At 42.4% G+C, this 12,212-nt stretch overlaps 1 protein-coding gene across 3 annotated transcripts in view; it reads right to left on the bottom strand.

Moving 5' to 3' along the window:
• The window catches only part of SORCS1 (sortilin related VPS10 domain containing receptor 1), a 427,318-nt gene that overhangs the window by 161,473 nt on the left and 253,633 nt on the right, over positions 1-12,212 (bottom strand). The gene's annotated exons all lie outside the window — the stretch shown is intronic.

Genomic DNA, 12,212 nt, shown 5'->3' with positions numbered 1-12,212 from the left:
CTATGAATTATAGATTCAGTAATGTATAAAAGGCTTTGCTTAGTGAAGCTGCTTTTTAGCTTAATCCAAGGGTGACTGTTCTGGAAAGGCAGCAGATAGATGCTTTGCCATTGTAGCAGTAACTTCTCCCCATCAATTAATGCTTTAATTGGTCTTACTGCCGATGAATTGGAGAGAAGTGTGAATCTATCCTCTCCTGCCTCTGCCTGGAGAAATCATGCTATTTTATGTCTCAGCTCGACAAAGAGAATGATTTCAGGCTTCCAGCAAGAGACAAAACCAAGTTAGGAAGCAACAGAACAGGAGGCACAACAAATGGCAAACACACAACATTTTGACAGACACACATCTACATCAGCATTAATGCTCCAAATCACTGGTGTCATTTTTTTTAAACACATCTTTTACTGTCTCTGTGCACATGGCAGATACAAATCAGCTACTCAACGAATGCAAACTGAAAGGAGCCGCACACGTGGCACTTCCCAGAGTGAATGCAGGCATTTCAGAAATCCTTGCTCAGCTGCCTCCTCCACCCATCATTCACCCAGTAACAAAAGGCAGGGAGAGCCAACTAATTACAAAGCAAGATGGGGGGGGGAAAGAGGGAGAGGGTATTTAATGCACACAATTTCCTAACAGGCAGTTATTTATAAGACACCATAAACCATTTAGACGGACACATAAGACAGATACATTATTTTAGCTGTGGGGGCTTGTGCAAATGTATGTATACTGCACAGAGAAAACTGCCCTGTATTTCTGGAAGGCTGACAGCGGTACCCCTCTGGTAGGACCTGTTTGTAGGCAACAGCCTACTTTGTCAGATGATAGGAATGGACATCAGATGGAGTAGGTTGCTGCCTATGAACAGCTCCTGCTTTTCTGAACCAGTTAGTCCCTAAGGTGCCACCCTGCCTTCTGCCTGGCTTCAGGCTAACACAGCTAACCACCTCTCTCCTCAAACCATAGAAAACGTATGGCCGTCTGGGTGTGAACCAAACGCAGGACCCAGAAAACAAGGATGCTCAACCCAGCTCTGCTACTGCCCTGCTTGGGTGAACTTGGGCAGCTTACCTAATAACACAGGAACAACACTCCTGATCTCATTTGCAAAGCACTTGGAGTTCCACTGATGAAAAGTGCTTTACAAGAGCATTTAAAACTATCAGATGCATTAGGCATAGCATTTTGATGGCTCCTATGCTAGCAATTTTCACATTAGCTGACGTATAGAAAGTGTTAGTAATCAAAATGCAAATAAAAAGATGATCTGCTGTCAAAGGACCAAGTGAAGGAACTTGGCTTCTCACACCATAATTAACTATGCTCTCTGCGAGTCCCTATTTCATTCCCCCTAAGCTATTTTTGAGCTAATGCACCAGTGATTAATATTTACAGGATAAACATAGAAACAAGGAAAAAGAATTTTCTAGTCTTTTGTGACTTCCCTTTACCTACATCTTGTTCGTGCCGGTATTTGAAAATCTCACAGAACATCACTAATTGTTCTAAAGCAACCGGAGCAGAAAAAAATGCAAATCGATGGCCTCGATCTCAAGCTCACTGAAGTTAATAAGAGTCTTTCCATCAACTCAGTCAGCTTTGGATTGTGCGAGGAACGCTGTTAATCACTATGAGTCAGAGTTTCCCGTCCTCCCGTCTCCCTCAGGAACTCCCATGATCCCATCACTGTAGCTGAGCACTTTGCCGTTTTTAATGCACGTGTTGCCACAAGGGTCCTGGGGAGTAGAGCAGTGCGATTATCACTAGGGACTGACCCGAATCGAGGAGGCAGGCAGCTGATTTCATGGGCAAATCGTGGGGTCAGCTGCCATTTTTGCGGGCCAATTGCGGCGGGACCCCCCTAGGCCTCTGGTCGAAGGACCCCAGTGGTTCCGCCCCTTGCTGCTGATTGACTGATTGATAGGGGTGTCCGTAATGCAGCCCCACCCCTTGCTGCTGAATGGTGGAGAGAGGCAGGGCCAGACAACAGGCAGCCTTCTCAGCCAATGAGCACTGAGGGGTGGAGGAGGCAGCCATCTTGGCTGCTCCCCTTCATACAGGGAGTCTGCCTCCTGCCTCCAGCCACCTGGGTGGCCAGGCCACAGCAGCCGTGAGGACCACTGCCTCCCCATAGGGATCCAGCATTTTATGTTAAGTCAGGTTATTTTTCCCCACAGATTTCCCAGACATTGTCCAAGTTTGTGACTTTTGCAAAATCTGCAAAATCGCAAATGGAGTAGGTCCCTATTGATCGCCATTTCCCAGCTGAGCAACTGAAGCTTTGAGGACATGTCTATATGGCTTTTCTCCTGGGTTCACCACTGACAAACTAAGCACAACCTACTCAATACCCACCCCCAGGAGCATCAGAGACTGGCAATTAAGTCAAGTAGTCAGCTCAGAGTAGTCCTGATTTAGCAACTCTGTGTGCTCAGAGTCTCTCTCAAATGAGAAATAAGGAGAGTGGCAGTAGGCTGCTCCTCTTTTCCCTGATCTCTCATGAGCCTAAGTCTGATTGAATGGATGGGGGTCATGATGTCAACAGATTGGTGTTTAAGGCCCAGATCCTCCAAAAGCATGTAGGCACCTAACTCCAACAGAAATCAAAGGAAGTTAGGTATCTGAAGATCTCCAAGTTTTGGGCCATGGTGACATTTTAAAGACATCTGTGGTTGGGGAAAAAAAAAATGAAACTGTGTCCTTCAACTCGTGCCTCAGCTTTGAACCATCATGCCTTGAGTTGTGGTGCTCTGCTCTTCTTTCTGCATTGCCACACACATTACAATGATGAGAGAGAAATTTTTAATGCGACTCTTTTAATGTTACTGTTGTTCACACAGAAATCTGAACCTCAAGCTGCTTATATGGACATTTAAAGGCAAACTTAATTATGGAATATTTCCATGTAAATAGTCAAGAGTTAGAAGTGCAAAAACAACAGTTATTGCATAAAAACCAGAAAGCGTAGGAAGTGAAATATCAGTTGGAACTGAAGGAAAACATGTTGATCTAGATTTGTTGTCCAAGCTGATAGAAATGTGAATGGCAAGAAAAGGATGGAAAGTACATTTTATTTTTTTTTAAATATCTTACATTATGCTTACATTACATCTTACATTATGCTTTTTATAATGTAAGCAGGCTGTGGAAGAGAAATCAGAATTCATTTTGGACCAATATAAGACCAATTTCTGTCCCAGGTATCCTATTAGCCATTGATCTGATACAGAAGCATATACTGATAATAAAATAAATGCAGATACGTTGGTCAGGATAGGAATAATATCAAAATGAACCAAAGTTTGGAATACTTGTAATCATTACTAAGCTGACCTTTCACTAAGGATCTTAGGAAGCTATACCCTACATCAGGGTTTTTCAACCTTTTTTAAGGACTATAGCCCTTCTGGGTACACTTTGGCAAAGCAGGGGGGAGGGGGGTAATGGCGGCCAGACACGTAGTGGAGGGGAGGGGAGCTTGCATGCAGCGGTGGCGCAGGGTGGTGGATGGTGGCAGTGGCCACCACATGCAAGCCCCCCCCCCCATGTCCAACCAGCCAGTTGGCATATGTGCAGCCCACAGAGGGGAACTGCTGCCTTTGCCACCCCCCTGGCTCTGATCCTGGGAGTTGGTGGCGAAGGATGCTGGGTGGCACCACTCCATCCCCGCCCACCAATGCATACCCCCTAGCCTCTCTCCAAGTACCCCAGAGGGTACATGTACCCCCGGTTGACAACTCCGGCCCTATCTGGATCTGTTATTCCACAATTTTCAAGAGCAAATTGGATGCTTATCTTGCTGGGATCCTATGACCCCAGCTGACTTCCTGCCCTTTGGGCAGGGGGCTGGACTCGATGATCTTCCGAGTCCCTTCCAGCCCTGATGTCTATGAAATCTATGAAAGTGCCCATTTCATGCTTGCTTGCATTTTCCTTCCAAACTCCCTGTATTGTCCACTTGGGACAAAGGACAGGGGTCATTTAGACTGTACGCTGAATGAGAGAAGCATGCCTTCCTGTTCTGTGTTTGTACAGCACCTAACACAGTTGCCCGTCTTTGGCTGGGGACACTATTCCTCATTTCAACACAAAAAAAATGCTTTAGACGGTCTGATGCAATATGGGGATTCTGTCTTTCACAGTTCTGAGCATTTCATTTTAAATACTTTCTGATCCCATCCTTGTAAAACCGAGTTATTAAAAGGTAATTTAAAGAGGAGTCTCCTAGACCCAAAATCACACGTGCAGCGAGGGAGGTCCTTTTTGGAACAGTCCTGAACTGTTGTTTTCTCATCTGGATTGAGAAGTGAGGGTAAGTAAAGACTCATCTTCCCCCAGCAAAGGTAATTACTCCCTGTTCAGACAAGTGTCCAGCCGTGATCAGAATATATTCACTCATACTGAGCACAGTGAAAACAGGCTGCATTTACTGACACTTCAGCTGATTTCCCCCTGCTTTTTCTCTATAGAAAAGTCAATAGAGTCAACACGTGTTCTTGCAACCAAATGCAAGGTGTCCATTAATCATCCACCCCCCAACGAGAGAGAAACTTTATTTGCTTTTCCTAGAGGAGATGAATGAACACAGGATGCAGCATATAGATTTTAAACACTTTACACACATCCTTTTTGGTTTGAATGTCATTAGCTAAACTCAGGGCAGACTGTCCAGATCGTCTTGGAAAATTAAGTGATTTTTTTCCCCATATCTGTGGTGTAACCTGGACCGGCATAGAAGAGGGTTCTTCGGTAGGTCTGGGGATGAGATTTGAGCCATTATGTGTCAATAATGCAGCAAATACTCAGGATCACAGTGAGTTATTAGCTTAAACTAAGCGGCAAGTCTATTGCTGGTATAAACCACACTTCTTTCCAGTTCCTTTCATCCCCTGTTTGCATGATTATTCTCTCACATTTTTCTCTCACAAAGACTAAGACCACTGAGATGAACACAGTGAAATGCAAGTGTGCACCAGAGAAGAAGAAGAATATTTGACTCCATTGGACTCCACCACTTACCACTATCCAAGTCACACCTGCATACTCCACTTCTTATCAGCTCTGGAAGTAGTGGCTCTGTTTCACCTTACACTGTGAGCCGCACAAATGTTGATTGGTGTTAGTGCTAGCTTCGAGTCTGGAGCAATCACACCTTTGGTCTAGAAAATTCATGGACTGTGCCCTATCTGCACAGCTAGGACCTGCCATTAGAGGTCTGGTGAGCAGGGGCAAGACTAGGAGCTGTGCTTGAGTTGCCACAACAGGGCCAGTGAGACAGGACACATTTCTATCCCTGCTTCATGGGCAAGGGTTTGAGAGATCCTGGGATACTGGAGGGCTTCAACTTGGGTGGCACATCTCCTCTGCATCTGCATCTCCTTTGCACCTTCATGAAACAGGAGCTGGGTAGTGTGGATCAGGAATATTCCTGCCCTGGAGTGGCGTAACTTGAATACCATGAAGTGGTTTTAAGCACTCATGCACCTTAATGTGAGGACAATCCAGGGGTTAACACCTCCAGAAGCTTCCCAAAGTCGCTGCATAACAAGACCCTAGGTCTCCTGAACATAAATAAGTCTAAGAGAATTTAAATCGATGGTGCTCACAAAGCTGAGAAGGAAGCCGGATAACCCCGTGCACCACGTAACTGTCCAAAATAAGGTCTTAAGGATGGACCCGAGTAGTAAGCAGAACTTGTGTTGACAACTGCCAGAGCTGAGCTTCATCTATAGTATGAGACTCAAAGAGAGGACTGTAGCAAGAAAGATAGCTAACAATAAGATTCAAGCACACACTTTTGGACGCAGAACGGAAACAAGTCAGAGCAAGTAAATACTTAGGTGATGGCAATCATAAAGAAACCTGCTGCAGTTTGGAGTAGGCCAATACTTCTAACAGGACCAAGATAATAAGTTGTGATAATGGCAGATAGATTTGGGTCAAAGTTACAGAAAAGGCATTACTTGAACCCACGTGTGAAATATTAAAATAGAAAGAGAAAACGGAATCAGTGACCAGGGCTCATGCAAGGAGCCCTATTAAGTTCAGTGGGACTTTGTACATGAGTAATGTCATCAAGATTTGGCCCCTAAGGGATGTTGCAGAGAAATAAAATCAAGTTAAGAACTCAGTCTTAGCAACTACTTCCTGCCCTTGAAGTCATCCCCCTGCTCTACATGTGGCAATTTTTTGCGTTTTAGGCATTGTGCTTGGCAGCTGCACAAGAGGTTGTTCACAACCTTTTTCAGAATAGGTTAAACAAACACTTCCTTAGGATGGGCTAGATAAGGATAATCCTGCCATCAGCAGGGAGTTGGATTAGATGAGCTCCTACTTTTCTATGAGACTATGATTCTAAACGGCCCAGCCAAAATGCACAATCTAGATAGTTTCATAGTTTTTAGGGTCAGAAGGGACCTGAGTAGATCATCTAGTCCGACCCCCTGCCATGCCATAGATGTTGTTTTTATAGTCAACAAAAATACTTTTTGCAGTGTTGTTCCATTCAGATGCTATTCAAATGATAACCCAATAACTCCATCAAGAAGCAATGCGGTGTTTTATTCCTGGAAGTTCCTGGAAACTTGAAAACTGGAAGATGGTGAAATGAAGAGCTGCGGCAATTGCAGAATCCCAAATGGCCCCAAGATATTTTTTAAAAGGCATCCTTGTGTGAGGGCCTGCTCTGCAATCATCTCGGAAATTATTGGGATTACCATATTATTATAGGTAAAATGTTGAAGGTCAAGTCACGGTGCCAAAAAGCTTTGGTAACCGAATGTATATCACTGAAAACAGGCACAATTCTCTGCATGAAACCCATTTATATCAGTTATTTTAAAGATGCTGCTTTATTTAAAGGTTCCTCTAAATAAAACTGTGCTTGCAAAAGGGCTCATTCACCTTCGGTCTCAATCCACAAAAGATCTCCGGCCAACATAACTTCTCTGGAAAGTCCAAAGGTAACCTATAAATGGTAAGAGGTTACCATCTATTTAAAATGTTAGCAGTTAAAAGGCAAGAGTTACGATATGATGAGAGGTTGACATTCATCTTGCCTGCACCTATGAAAGATGTGAAGTTCATTGGCCGATAACACAATCTCTTGTCAGCAGAATAGTTTGTGATAAAGGGGCATCATTCAAGAGAGAGAGAAAAAATACTTATTACCTGCCAATACTTGTGAAGGCTCAGATTCTACAATGTTCTTCTTCCTATGGAAGAATAGCATGAGGATTTTGTTTTTAGGGACTTGATGAATGTTGATGTGAAATAAACCTCTGGATAATGGTTGAATAAAAATTGCCATGACTGTCCCATGTTAGTAAAGAAATATTTCAGGCAAACAAACAAGCAAAAAGAAAATCCCCTTTTTTTCTCCCAATTATTTGCAGCAGGCTTTCAAAATTGTTTTTGGAGAGATGGAAAGAGTGGATATGTTGAATATAGGGATGTGAACACAGGAATGATAAAAAGATATAGTGAATATAGCAATGATACCCACCCCCCTGGCCCTGCAAAAACCCCTGAAATATTATGCAAATGCCCCTCATCCAAACTTCAGGCAGGTGCAGACACAGCTACTTCACTAAGGCTGTTGATTGGCCATTAAGGAGAGCCAGTTATTTTGAATTATGATGATCAAAAATTTGACACAGCCCTTTTCACAAGAACAAGAGATTTTAAAATAATAATTCTCTTGGAAAAAGTCTGCATCTCTATTTGAAAGAAAGCTGGAACAAAGGAATGCTGATGTGGAGAAGGTTTTGTGCAACGCATTAGCTACTTCACACTAACTGTCTGTGTGAACACTTTCATCTGTGGTGTGAACATACAGTGCATCAGGTCCTGACAGCAACTGCCTGTGTGTTTGGTCTCACCCTCTGGAGTATGCAAGGTAGCTTTACCCATTTGCTCATATTTAGCACAGGAACACAAGCAATTATGGAGCACTAAGTGCACAAACCGGCTAACCTCACAGTGACCAGTTTTATGCCATCCCTTTTATGTGTATCAAGTGTGAAGTAACTTACTTTACTTTCAAAGACTATTTGGTGCTCTTAAGCGCAGACTCTTAGGGCGTTTGTACACAACACGTTTTTTGCCCTTTCTTGCGCTGCAATCTACTAGGCACCTAAGTGAAATTGATTCTCTTCCACCCTGCTTGAGTCAATGAAAAACTATTAAGAAAGGTGAGCGGGTCCTTTTCCTCCATGCTGCTTTTTTGCAACTCAGTCTTAAGGGTCAAATGATGGTGCAATGCAAAAGTAAATGCATGAATGGCTTTTCAGGATCTGAACAGGTCCTGGTGGAAAAGATATACCCCTACGTGCCTAAGTCCAATTAGGGTGACGTTACACGTTACACTTAGACCATGCTACATGTGTAGACTGCTATGCGGTGTTAAACTTTGAATGTGCTGTGAGCAGTTGCGTGTTAAAGAGTAATACCATTTTTTTTGCCTGAACAACTCTCACTTGCCAATAGAGGGCTGGTGAGCAGGGGCATGGACAGGAGCCAGGATACTGGCTCTCGGGGCAAGGGGCCTGGGAGCAGTGCATCCTGTGATGCTGGAGGACTACACAGTCTTCATTTTATTTCTGTGGAGCAGACTGAAGTTACCCTAACATGAGCCAGGTAGCATGGCCCAGAGTTAACCCTTGCACCCTAAAGTGGTGTAACTATGAGATGCTCAGGGGGCCCTTAGACCGTACCAAAGACACTTAAAATAAGTGAACCTACAGATCATTAACTCACACTAAGTGTAATATATAACTCCACCCTTAGACACTGAATATGTGGATTATACACCTGAGCCTAACAAAATAGAGTCTCAGATACAACATTTTGGAAGAAAACTGCTTTTGGGCTTCTGTAACAGCCTGATGGAAAATAAAAACCCATGGGTAATTCCAAATCATGGCATTTCCAGATCTGAAAACTATTCCTTTCTTACAGACATTTCTAACAGAGTTGAGAGTCCATCTGCTTCTAGAGACTGAGTGCAACCTCGTAGATTTTTCCACTGGACAACATTTTCTTGGGTCCTAGAGTCCCTTCTGCTGATGAACAGAGTAAGTTGTTGTGGGTGTTACTCTTCATCTAAGTAGCTGACAATTTAATCATGGAGCTGTATCTAGTGCTATTGAGCTCTGACAAGAGGTGAGAGACTCCATACCAGCTATGAACTGCCAGGCCAGAGGAGTTTTCCATCTATTGACTCTTCTGTGAAATCCTATAGAATATGAACTTTCATCTCTACCCAGGAGAACTTTTATAATCTTTTCTCCAATGCCTGATGAAGGGTGTTTGTGCCCAAAGGCTGCAATAAAAGACATTTTTTTGCAAAAATCTTGTTGGTCTAATATAAGATATCATCTCTACTGCAAGTCCCGATTGCTTTTCCAATTGCTTTCTCCCCTAGACCAATAAGGCTATAACCTGGATACCTGTCAGAGGGTAGTGTACACAAACAGAAGCTGGGTCATTAATGTAATTAGTGTGTGAACATGAATGGGAGAAATGTGCTGTTGCATAGGACCAGGTGTTACTGGTTATGAGCTTTTCTGAAGCAATAGTCTAGTCTCCAGTGTTTCTCGCTTTGAGCCAGGTCATGATATGCTCTGAATAACCATGCTTCCCTCTAAGTAGAGCTGTCTTCTCAGTACTAAGTCTTTATTTTATTTGCTTTTTAAAATACTAAACTGCATGTCATCCAGAGCATTTACAGTATGACAAATATCAGCCTTCCCAAAGAAGCCAGCCACTTCCCCTATAGCACGGCTGAATTCTTAAAATAGATCCCTCTACTTCAAGGTAGCCTTTAACAAGAGGGAAAAAACAAACAAACTATGTAGCCCCCAAAGGTTTACTCCATAATTTCTTTCTTTCTTTTTTTAAATAAATAAGATGCGGCTCCCACTTTTATTATTCAAGAACTGACTAAAATCAAGGATTTTGCTTTGTTGTTTTTGTGTGTCAAGGAACCTAACCACTTTGCAAGCTCTGTAAAAAAAAAAAAGAAAAAAAAGACTCATCTGCTGTATCCTGCCTAGTGCCAGAACAGCAACACAGCATTATTAAAAACCATAATGAAAACAGTTCTTTGACTTATCACATTGCTTATTGCATCGGGTAGCAGAGAACACATGTAAGCTGGTTTGACTGCTGCAGCTTTCATGTTCCTACACTTTAACCTTGTTCGGACTCCTTGGGTGCATCTACATGTGCATTGATGTGCCATAGTTACGGTGCATTAAGTTTTATACCTGTAACAACAGGTACTAACTTGATGTGCTGTAATTGGTGCTCTCATGCAGTAGGGCCAGCGCATGTCTTTGACATGACTCTAATCCGCAGCAGACTAATTCTACTGCACATTAGCAAGGCTTTTGCCATGATGCACTAATGCACAGTAGAATTAGGCTACTGTGCTCTTAGCATCTCGTGTAGGCATGCCCCTTTGAACTTTATTCTTTATTTCAAATTTTAGGGGTTTATTATCCTTACCTACTGACAGATATAGCTCCTGTAATGAGTTTTTTCTGACATTACTTTCAACCAGAGCCCCATCTTATCATAGCTTGTTTTTTCTTAATTTTCACGTTGTTGTGTCTAGGTGCCTAATTACACAGCAAGCTGCAAGGAAGAGAGTCCCATTCTTATTCTTACCAAAAAAGAAACATATCTTAAATGTAATAAAAACAGTTTCCCCAGTTTCCTTCCCCTGCCATTTCTTGTTTTTTTTCCTTCAAAAAAGGTCTTAGATCCTTCTTTCTGCATGAGCACTAATAAAGAATATACTTCATTTATCAGTACCCAATCTCCTCCTGCCTTACTCTCTCCCTCTGCTCTTAAACCAGCTCACTATTTCATATGCTAAGACAGTGAAAAAGATTAAAAACTCTAAACTGTACCTATTTTAATAATGGGCTGTGTTCTCCGGATTTAAGAGACAGATACACCATTGCATTCTACTGCTGCTGACTTGCCCATAAATCCACAGAAGATAAAACTTTACTTGCCAAGCATTTGTCAAGCATGAAAAAAGCTGAAAAAAAATGGTATCCAGTATTTCCTCCAGTTATGGGCTAACTTGCTTTTACTGTGAGATTGTTTTATACAACACTTTTCACTTGATTACGTTTCTGTGCAATATGGATTTATGTTCCAGTTTATTTTCTACCTAAGAGGATTTTTAACATCTTGGATTTGTCCCCTGAAGAAGAGTATGTGTGCCCAGAAGTTTGCAAAGAAAGATAATTTGTGGGGGATGGGATTTCTTAGGTGGTCTAATAAAAGGTATCGTCTCTAAACCAAGAGTTCTAGAGTTTTGCATTTCTTTTCTCACACCAACACGGCTACCAAATACAACCCTGAAACATGGAAAATGCCGTATTTTACCCAATTTTGGAAATATAAGTTTCACTGTTGAACAAGAAAGAAAGATTTTTTGAGCCTTCCTGATATCTGACACCTCCCAGGATGAAAACAGCCTTATCTGCACATCTAGAAGCAACTCACACAAAGACTGTCGCAGACCCTGGGGAACAGACTTCCAGCCTCAAAGTTCCCCTATGCAAAATGAAGTTTATTTTCAAACTTAAAAGATTTTTAACATCTTGGATTGGTCCTCAGCCTGAAGAAGGGTACGTGTGCCCAAAAGCTTGCAAAGAAAGATAATTTTTTTGTGATTTCATAGTTGGTCTAATAAAAGCAATCATCCCTGAACCACGAGTTCTAGAGTTTTGCTTTTCTTTCTGTGTAATACGGGGTCATTAACAGGCCTGTGGTTAGGACCTTGCTGTGCTAAGTGCTATACAAACACAAAGGTTAGGTACAGGCATTCAAAAAGCCTAGGGCAGAACTGATCTAAGTTACATGGTTTTCTGTAAGTAGTGTGGTTTAGATCGGTAGCGAACATAACAGACATTCACCCTTTGGTGGGGGCATGGGGATATTAGACCGGGTTCTTCCATAGCATGCACAGACTTTTAAAACAAGTCTACGCATGCCAAACTTCTCTTCTATTATGGGTATAGACCAGTTTCTGATCGTTTATACCAGCAAAAGTGTAATGTCTGTGTAACCTGGCCATAAGAAACAGACTCTGGTTCATAAACTGAACACATAAGACAGAAAGTATCATTTCCTTACTCTACAGACAGAGAACAGAGGTATTAATTGCAGTTGCTGGGGAAATTGTA

This window comes from Crocodylus siamensis, chromosome 7 (genome assembly GCF_052110815.1).
Source record: "Crocodylus siamensis isolate JL-2025a chromosome 7, ASM5211081v1, whole genome shotgun sequence".
Lineage (NCBI taxonomy): Eukaryota > Metazoa > Chordata > Crocodylia > Crocodylidae > Crocodylus > Crocodylus siamensis.
Note: the sequence above shows the minus strand (reverse complement) of the source record. Positions and strands in the feature narration are given on the sequence as shown.